Below are 10,106 nucleotides of genomic sequence, written 5' to 3'. Positions count from 1 at the left end.
GATACTGGACATCTTGTTGGTTTTATACAAATTACTTAAACAGAGAATATTTGTTTTCAGTATGAATCCGATCATTTAAAAGTACACACTTAAATGTTTATAAAGGTATATGGCTCATAAATGTGTGACAAGTATTCGCTGAGTTTTGTTTCAGTTTATAGACGTGCTCAAGAAAAAAAAGTTCACCGCGACTGAGAGGCAGAACGCACACCCTGTTTATTTTCTTTATTTTTCAAAAGCACAATGTTTTGATTTGATTGTAAGTGGACACATACAAAAGTAGAAATATCACAGATTCTTTTTTTATATTTCTTTTTTTCTGTATGACCATAAATGACGGAGTAATTTAAGTTTAAAGTGCTACAATGTGAAGAAAATCCAACAAAACGCGGGGGCGCGTTTGCCGACCTCAGAGGGTTAAGTGTTTCAAAAAGATTCATTGAAATCCTTCTTAAGGAGTTCTGACTGCTCTTTATGAATATCATTCTTCCCCACATGAATGATGAGTCGATTTGCAGTCTTATGTTTCATCAGAATGTTCTGAAGTTCCCTGTTTATATCAGAAGTTGTTGCTTGTGGAAGGCAGCACGTAGTTGTGTCCCTGCTGCTAATGTTTCTGATTATGGAGTCCCCCACTATCAGAGTCCTGGGCTCGGCTGCGCTCTGAGCTGAGTGCCGCTGTCTGCTCAACCTTGAGCGCCAGTTAGCATCAGTGTTAGCTACTGGCCCATTCAGTCTGTGTTCGATCACATTCATCACATTTGGGGATTCCTCATTTACATTCATTAGTACTTCAAATCTGTTCTCAAGATGTATAGGCAGTGGTAGCAGACCAGTGTTTGCAATCCTTGTCAGAGCTGTATCTGGGGTAGAGGATGCTACTGTGGCAATATGTGAGGCTCGTGACAATCTGGTGTCTCGAGTGCCTTTGGGTCTCGCTCCCTGTTTGTGCCATCGATTTGTAAGTCGATCGGCTTGTTTCTCTACCTGTCGAGGAGCACTAGTTTCATGGGACTCACCGGCTGTATGCTGAGGCTGTCCATGACGAAGCTCTGTTGTGTGCTCCGTCTGGTTTGGTGGTCCCGTAAGTGGATCCCAATCCAGCGAATTCTACTGAGGTACATGCCCCGCTTGTCCCTCAGCAGGATATTGCCATTGTTAGCCATGGACACCCTGAACTTGCACCAGTCATCATTGTAGATCTTGGCAGTCTCAATGTTGTAGATGTCACTATTACGATTAGTGCTGCACCAGAACATGCCATTGTCTGCTATTAAAGCGACCCCCTTCTCTGTATCAATGTAACTCTTCAAAGGACCCAGACTCTCCACTGAGACTGCAAAAGAATTACAATTATTCATTCACGTCCATTCATTCTATACATTGTAAAGATCCTACTGGTAAACTCTTGAATACAGTATTATAATTATATTTACACGTTTCCTTTATCCAGTGGTATTATGTGAGCTAACACACTGTTAAATACATTATTGAATGTGTTTTGTTGTTTTTAAAGCTTTTAACTGTAATAACTAGTTGGATATTTGAATTCACCTTCATGCTGTTGGAGGAACTACACATGCACCAGTACAGACTGATATCACAAGAGTTACCCCAAAAAATCCACCCATTGGCCATTGGTGGAACAGTGAGCATGAACATTAGAAGAAAACATGTTTCTAGTTGTAAATCTTTTTTAATAAGACAAGCAGAGTGAAGGTTCACCATCTTTAAAGGCCATGTTGCAGGTTTTTTTTTCCATCGAATTTGTGCAGTTTACTTGTTGGTAATAAACATTTAAACTGTTATCCATTGTATTTTATGTTGTTGGGTATCACAAAACGCAATATAATACGAAAAAGTAGGCTATCTTACAGCGGTTTGCAACGATTCTCCTTTCCGCCACAATGCATTCAATTACTGTCACGGTTGTTGAATGCATTGTTTCCTTCTTGTCTCGTGTCTATGTTTGTTTATGTGTGAGTGGGCGTTGTCCCGCTCACGTGTCTGTCAGCGCTCCAGCTGATAATCATCATCATCACAATCACTGTTCACAGCTGCAATTCATTTCCGTTCCATATATATACTCACACCATTCTCTGTTCCAGTGTCGGATTGTTTGTTGAGGTCCTGTGATTTGCCGTGTCTGTGTTCCCGTGGAGTTTCCGTGTCTGTGTTGGCCTTGCCTTGTCTTCCTGCCGTTCTTGTTCACCGTCATTGGGTTCACCGCACTCCAGCACCGGGATTGGGATTCTTCACCATCACTGCACCAGCGCACCACAGACCATCTAGTCCCTGCACGAGCCTGAGTCACCGCTCTCCCTGAACAGAACTGTTTTGTGTGACCATTTGAGTCTAATAAACGCTTTGAGTACCTGCTTTTGCTTCCTGTCTTGTTCGACCATGACAGAACAATCCGACCACTCCATGGAAGCAGCAGGTGGCGCCGCAGCAACGATGGATGACTTTGTTCGTGCAAGTATTCAAAGGATGGACTCTCAGGAGCGCCATCAAGGAGAAGCGGCGCGCGCGATTCAGGCTCTCGTCACGCAGGTGTGTAAGAGCACGCTAAGGCAGCGTTTGTGGATGAGTCATGTTCCCTTTGCGGGAACATGCCCATCGCACGGTTGCGGTCTAGACTCAATGACCTTCATGGTAGAGTCCCCTCATCCGCACCCCGATCTATGATGAGCAGCTCTTCGTCAGAAGTACAAACACAACAGACATTCTTAAATCCTATCCAATAGTTGAAAGGAAAGGGGTTAACGCGGTCACTAGTAGGTTGTGACGGCTGTCAATCAAAATGTGGAGCGGCGATTCGTTCCAGGCGTTCCCTGTCAGAAAACACATGGATAATTCGGTAATTTAATATTTTCATTCAACAGAATTGATCAAATTGTTGCCACATCTTTATATATGCACATTTAATATATTCTTAAAGCCCCACTAGGTAAGATTTCCGTTTTGGTCAAACAACGACCCCTAGAGTCGCTGTGGACTACTTGTATTTAACGTTACTGTCGTAAATACCACTCACGCAGAGCAGTCTCTTCACCCCCTCCCCCCTGTATACCGGTCCCTGTTCAGTCGGATAGAAGCTGTAACGAGTGGAAATAAGGTGTGGCCCCTTTAAGAGCTGCGCGCGCCCTGTTTAACTGTCTGCAGTCTGTATTGTATGTGCGCCTCGAACACACCGTAAGCTGGTTGTTTCTATTTGATGCTCATTCTTGTCCTATTTTTGTCTATCAAGTAATGCTGTGGACGGTAGAACGTGTGACAGACAGTTACACGAGTTCGATTGGGGAATAAACACAACGAGTTACAAATCGTCGGACATCGAACAAGCACAGCTAGCCTCCGAAGATGTCTAAGTTACTAATCCATCAACAAGAACGCCAGGTGCTTTTTAGCTCACACCAACGAGTGAAAGCTTGTCCGAGTGATATACAATATAAGCAATATACTTACAAGTCCAACAGCATGTGAGGACGTGTTGGGGGAAGTGAGGTAGCCTATGCCGTAAAGCAGTCGAATTTTGTAGTTCTTTTTGTGCGCGGGGGTTACTACCCGAACCCCGAAGTTTAAAAGTACGATTAAAAACGATACAGACCCCGTCAGGCTATGGCAGACGTGTCATTCAACCTATTGTAAGTCGATGTACCATCACAAGAGTCTTGGAAATATATTATGAAGGTTGAAAAGTTACCTAGTGCTGCTTTAATATATAAGACTGCCAATGATCTAATTTCATGTTGTTTTATATTTTATTTGTTCACTGTCAGAACTGTTTCAGTAATAGTGATCTGCATGATGCCTTTGGGCTCAGTGATGTTGAATTTAAATGACATGTAAAATAAAGACGTGTTGTGTTACACTGTGATGTGATGTGATGGTGTTTTCTGGAAGGGACTGAAGAACAAAGTATTTTATCAGCTGAAAGGCAGAATACAAATGTTTTTATTAAGTTTGATAGACATTATATAACTGTTTCAGGTTATGATTAGTGTTGGTAACATGCAAAGACGCCAGTAAACAATGTCATGTAATGCCACATTTACCTCAGAAAAACCAGATCCAGTGACCATAAACTCAGCTAGAAAAATGAACTCTAGAGAGGAGCATTTTGCTAAATATATAAACATAATTAATGTTAATTAATAAATTATATTTAAACATAAACTCTACACTCATACACCTATAAACTATCTATCTATCTATCTATCTATCTCTGTATCAGAACATCGTATAGAGATGAGGTTTGGCTCTTTTGACTCATGCTAGCAAACAGCACTTCCAACATGCTACACATGCTAGCAGTGAATAGCTACATGCTAATAGCGATTAGTTAAGTGTTAAATCATGCCAAGATCATGCTAAGAACTCTAAAAACTCCATAGTAACCATCTATGGCAACTACCAACCACCTAGTAACACCATATCAACCGCCCTGAATACCTTAGCAACCGCCTAGTAACACCATAGCAACCACCCAGAACACCCTAGCAACCACCCAGAATACCCTAGAAACCGCCTAGCAACAACATAGCAACCACCCAGAACACCCTAGCAACCACCCAGAATACCCTAGCAACCGCCTAGCAACACCATAGCAACCACCCATAACACCCTAGCAACCGCCTAGCAACCACCCAGAACACCCTAGCAACCAACCAGAATACCCTAGCAACAACATAGCAACCACCCAGAACACCCTAGCAACCGCCTAGCAACACCATAGCAACCAACCAAAATACCTTAACAACCGCCTAGCAACACCATAAAATCCACCCAGAACACCCTAGCAACCACCTAGCAACCACAGAATACCATAGCAACCGCTTAGCAACACCATAGCAACCACCCAGAATACCCTAGCAACCGCCTAGCAACACAATATCAACCACCCAGAACACCCTAGCAACCACCTAGTAACCACACAGAATACACTAGCAACCGCCTAGCAACAACCTAGCAACCACCCAGAACACCCTAGCAACCGCCTAGCAACTTTTTAACTTTAAAACACTTGAAACTTTAAACTACTTGAAACTTTAAACTACTTGAAACTTCAGACTGATTTAAACTTTAAACTAATTTAAACTTTAAACTAAATTAAACTTTAAACTAAATTAAACTTTAAACTACTTTAAACTTCAAACTTTCTGGTCCAAACTTTCTCAAGCCAACTTAAAGTTTGTCTCGACAAACTTTTTAATCTAGTTGTGTGTGTTATTCTAAGTTCAAGCATGAAGTTCAAGTCTTTCTCTCTCTGTGTGTGTGTGTGTGTGTGTGTGTGTGTGTGTGTGTGTGTGTTAGAGTCACACTTTTGTCTTGTCGCACATGAATGGTTTAAAAGCATTTGCATGAATAAGAGCGGGATCATTCTGATTGGATAATTATTAAGATCGAGGCCAAGCCTTGTGTATACGATTTTTAGGTTGCACAAAAAACCCCTCTCATCACGGAGGGCCCCTCTCTGGCCAAGGGCCCCTGGGCACGAGCCCAGATTGCATGTATGGTAGATCCGGGCCAGCTGACCACTACTAAATCCTTTATAACTACCTGAACTAACCATGAATTACAGTTGAAATATGTGTTAATAAAGCATTCATTAACACACTAAGTAGCCTAACTATTATTATATGTATGGAAGTAAAATAATGTCAAATGTTTTTGAAACAAAAAGCCAGTTGAATTGCACTACTTGAAAAAAATAGGCATTGCTTTAACCATGCTTGCATTTTAATGCATTGTTTTTTTAGGGCTTGCATTTTTATGAGCTGAAATTCAGCATGGTTGAATATTTAAGCTGTGAATATTTTAATTAAAAACATATCAAACACATTTTCATTATTAAAAATTCAATAATCCATATTCACCATTCATATTTCACTTCCAAAATATTCAAACTGTTTAAAAATACAAGTTACCTATAATATTCAACAAACTATTTTCGGTCCATTTTATTTCGCTTTGCAAATTCAGTGGTTCAAATTCGACAGTAAATTCAACATTGACGTCCAGGAACTGCAGGAAAAGCAGTAGATTGCCGAGCATACTCTCCATCTGCTGTTAGTCGACCTCACCAGCAGGGGGTGCAAGCGCGTGTTGTTGATGAAGCCATTCATTCATAAAATGAAAATGATTATCTGTGTCAGTATATGCGGAAAAGATGATAAAGACTCAAAAGCTGTGTTTATGTTTCATTCAATAACTTCATTGTTACTTTCCCTGTGTATTCTACATGTTATCAGCTTTCTCTACCATGAACAGGATTATAATCGGTTTCAATACCTCATACTCAAGGATTCCCCTTCCGTTGGGACAAAACACTTAACGTAGCTTAATGTACTAATACAAATGATATTTGAAAATTTAAATCTGAGACTTTATTTCATACCAAAAGAACCCTGCTCTGTCTTGTTTGTTGGCGCATTGTCAACATGTGGAGTGAGAGCGGAATGGCTTGTCGGACGTAGCAACAGTAACTAAGAGAGGCGGGTCTTTGTGTAAGGTCAATTTCAAATCATTGAAATCTTTGTGGACTCGGCCGGACTCGACTCGATCTGGACTCAGACTTGATTGTTAAGGACTTGGACTCAACTCGGACTCGACAAAGGTGGACTCGGACCCAACACAAGTTAGCATAAAGCCAACTGTAGAGTAAGAGATCTACCAAGTGTTTTGGGGTGATTGTGCCCTGTTGATACGATATAATCTGTGATTATGAGTAGTGATGGTGAGATGAACCTCATGAAGCATTGAAGCTTTTCAGCCAAGTGGCTCACAGAAGGGTTTATTTCTCAAGGCGTCATTTGCTTACAACACCACCTGGTGTTCAAAGAGTGTAAAACAAGCAGATACATTACAGATGGCCTGATGTGATCTGTGAAACACTGTATTTTGCGTCAGTTAAGGTTTAGAAATTACGGTGAAGAAAAAAATCTATTTCCACTTAGACTAATCTATTTATATGAATATAATGTGTATTTTCTGGTGGTATATAATGTTTGTATAATAACTGTGTAATAAACATTTTATAGTAAATCACTAAATTAAAGACATGAAACGTGAAAGTGAAAACAGAACCCAAACCAGCGTGACTTTTTTTCTTCGATTATCTACAGTCTTCTGCAATGCCCTCCAGATCTCGTGAAGCCTGACAGTGCACTTGGGGAACCAAATAAGAGACACAGAGACCAGATTGCTGCTCAGTTGTTTCTCAGTTTAATACAGTTGGACAGAGGATACGTGCGTCCTGTTTCCTGTTTGCGTCAAAGTTGCAGGTGGGAAATCCGCAGACAGGAAGAGAAAGCGTAAACAGCGCACAGAATGCAAACTCAAACAGGGTGACGGAGCCAACACATATTTTACACTGCACAAATATCACATCACGGTAAGTCTTTGGGAATTAATCTTCAGGATTATAATGATATCGAGCTCTAGGGATTCTGCTTTTAGTTTAGATTAATTTACAGACTCTTTTCAATCTGAAATAAACAGAGGTGGAAAGTAAACATGTAAATGTTCCACACTTCCGCTCTTCTGAAGGCCAGGCGTTGGTTCACAGACGATCAGCTTTAGTGAGAAGATCGATTATGACAAACAAATCTATACTCTCCAATTAAAGTGTCTGGATTGTGATATTTAAAGGAAGAAGCCTGAGTAATTAATCTGATAAATTATTTAACGTTTTGGTAACACTTACTTATAACTGCACACTATTAATCATTAGTTAAGCATTAGTAAACAGTTAATTCATCATTTATAAAGCATTAATAGACATTAATAAGCAGTTTATAAATACAGTTATAAATGCTTTGTTCTTGATTTATAAGCATATCTATGATATGTTTAATAATTGTATTTTCATACTTTATTAATGATCACTTTATCATTTCGAAATGAAGTATAGCATTATTTACCATTATTTACAAACTAGGTGTTGTCATTGAATTATCTATATATATTGGATTATCTATATATATCTGGCAGCGGAGACCTAGCCGGGACCCGTTACATGTACAACATAATAAATACCATAGAGTGTGATAGGGAAATCATACTGAAAGTGAAAGTGCTCTGCTGCAGGTTTCAGACCAGTCAGAACCGGATCGGAAGAGCAGCGAACTGAGATCGAGCTGCATCACAGCACAGACTACAGATTTAACAGGTAAGAACAATATATTGTATAAATTAGGGCTGGGTAAAAAATGTAGATTTCTCGATTTTAATCGATTCTCATTTTTATGAAACGACATCTATTCTTAAATCCCAAGAATCAATTAGTCACCCACAGCGCATCCCATCCAATAAATCGCAGTAATCTTTGTGCTTTGTTACTATTGATATGAAACAAAGTCTCAGATTTCAAATTACGTCCGTTTTCTTACGAAATTCAAAAACATTTACCGTGTTGTCGCTGTGGCGTGAGATCGCTCTGGCTCAGCTCTAGAGAAGCACATGCTCTTCTCTTCCGCATTAGCACTAGTTACAGCGCGAGATAAACATGAATGAGCTTCTGAAAGTGTGTTAAAAGATAGAGTACAACTTATCGAAGTCCGTATCATGTCACATGGAATCGCTCAATCAGTGTTTCAACCGTGGAAAGACGTCAGTAAACAATGTCATGTAACGCCACATTTACCTCAGAAAAACCAGATCCAGTGACCATAAACTCAGCTAGAAAAATTAACTCTAGAGAGGAGCATTTTGCTAAATATATGCACCATATTACATATTCATTAGCATTATATAAATTTTTTATGTATGTTTGAATAAATCTGGCAAGTTTTTTTTATGACAGCCACCAAATAAATGTTTCTATAATTTCATACAACTTTATTATTATAAAAATAAATAAAAGTGTATTTTAAGTGTTTGTATGCAAATCAGTAAATTTTTACCTTCAATAATACAGTAGGCTAAAACTGACTCCCATAGTTTACAATAATAGTTAAGAGATTTGTTTTCCTTGAGAAAATTTGCAATGTATTATACCTGATATCCAAAATAATCAATATTGAATCAAATTGCAAGCTTGTGAATCGAAATCGAATCGAATTGTGAAATTTGTGTCAATACCCATGCCTAGTATAAATATGAAAATAATATATATAGTAATGGAAATAAAACACTTTATAATAACTGCATGCTATTAATCATTAGCTAAGCATTTGTTAACAGTTAATTAATCATTATAAAGCATCAATAAACATTAATAATCAGTTTATAAATACAGCTATAAATGCTTTATTCTTGATTTATAAGCATATCTATAATGTTTAATAATTGTATTTTCATACTTTATTAATGATCAATTTATAATTTCTAAATGAAGTATAGCATTATTTACAAACCAGTTATTTAGGAGTTGCCAGTGGTCCATAAGATCACTTAGAAAGTAAAAGTAAACTATTTAGATGTACATTCAAACATCTTATTTTTCAGACGTATAGTAATGGTTGCTTAGTGTGTTAATAAATGTTTTTTTAACATGTATTTCTACTGTAATTCATGATTAATTCAGGTAGTTATAAAGCATACTAAGGCCCACCAGGTGTGGGATTTGATATGCCAATCACTATTGGTCAAAAGCTGAATGACAACTTCACAAGACAATGATACAATTTTATTTTTATTTTTTCTGAAAAGGCTGCACGATTTAGGAAAAATGTCATATTGTGATTATTGACGTCAATTTTGCGATATGCGATATAATAAACAAATGGTTTCATGAATTAACTTGCTTGGTTCTCAGGTGAAATGCACACACAGATTAGTGATAATGCTAAAATGTGTGTTTATTGACTCAAACTAGCAACAACAACTAAATGCACCGGGTTTTCAAATTAAAATAATATTTTTTACAAAATTAAATATTGACATTTTGCATTACAAAACTTGTTATTTGTCTCAATAATACAATAGTAAAAAAAAAAAAAAAAAAGTCATATTTACCTGTGCCCTTACTGTCTAATTAGGTAAACCTTGGACATATTCCGACATTGAATAAAGTTATCAAACTTTAATATTTTGTAATTTTAATATTAAGTAATATAGACTAATCCTTATTAAAGCTACAAAGTTCTTTAGTCAAGAGCAGT

At 38.1% G+C, this 10,106-nt stretch overlaps 1 long non-coding RNA gene across 2 annotated transcripts in view; it reads left to right on the top strand.

The window, feature by feature from the left end:
- Nucleotides 1-7,291: 7,291 nt before the first annotated feature.
- LOC311289612 overlaps nucleotides 7,292-10,106 on the top strand; it is a 15,201-nt gene continuing 12,386 nt past the window's right edge. For both annotated transcript variants that reach the window (XR_014627167.1, XR_014627168.1), the window contains exons 1-2: nucleotides 7,292-7,396; nucleotides 8,092-8,173. This is a non-coding gene — a long non-coding RNA (uncharacterized lncRNA). The remainder of the gene's footprint in view (nucleotides 7,397-8,091; nucleotides 8,174-10,106) is intronic.

The sequence above is a fragment of the Rutilus rutilus genome (assembly GCF_951802725.1).
Source record: "Rutilus rutilus genome assembly, chromosome: 4".
NCBI classification, from domain to species: Eukaryota; Metazoa; Chordata; class Actinopteri; order Cypriniformes; family Leuciscidae; genus Rutilus; species Rutilus rutilus.
This window is presented reverse-complemented; position numbering and strand designations above follow the sequence as displayed.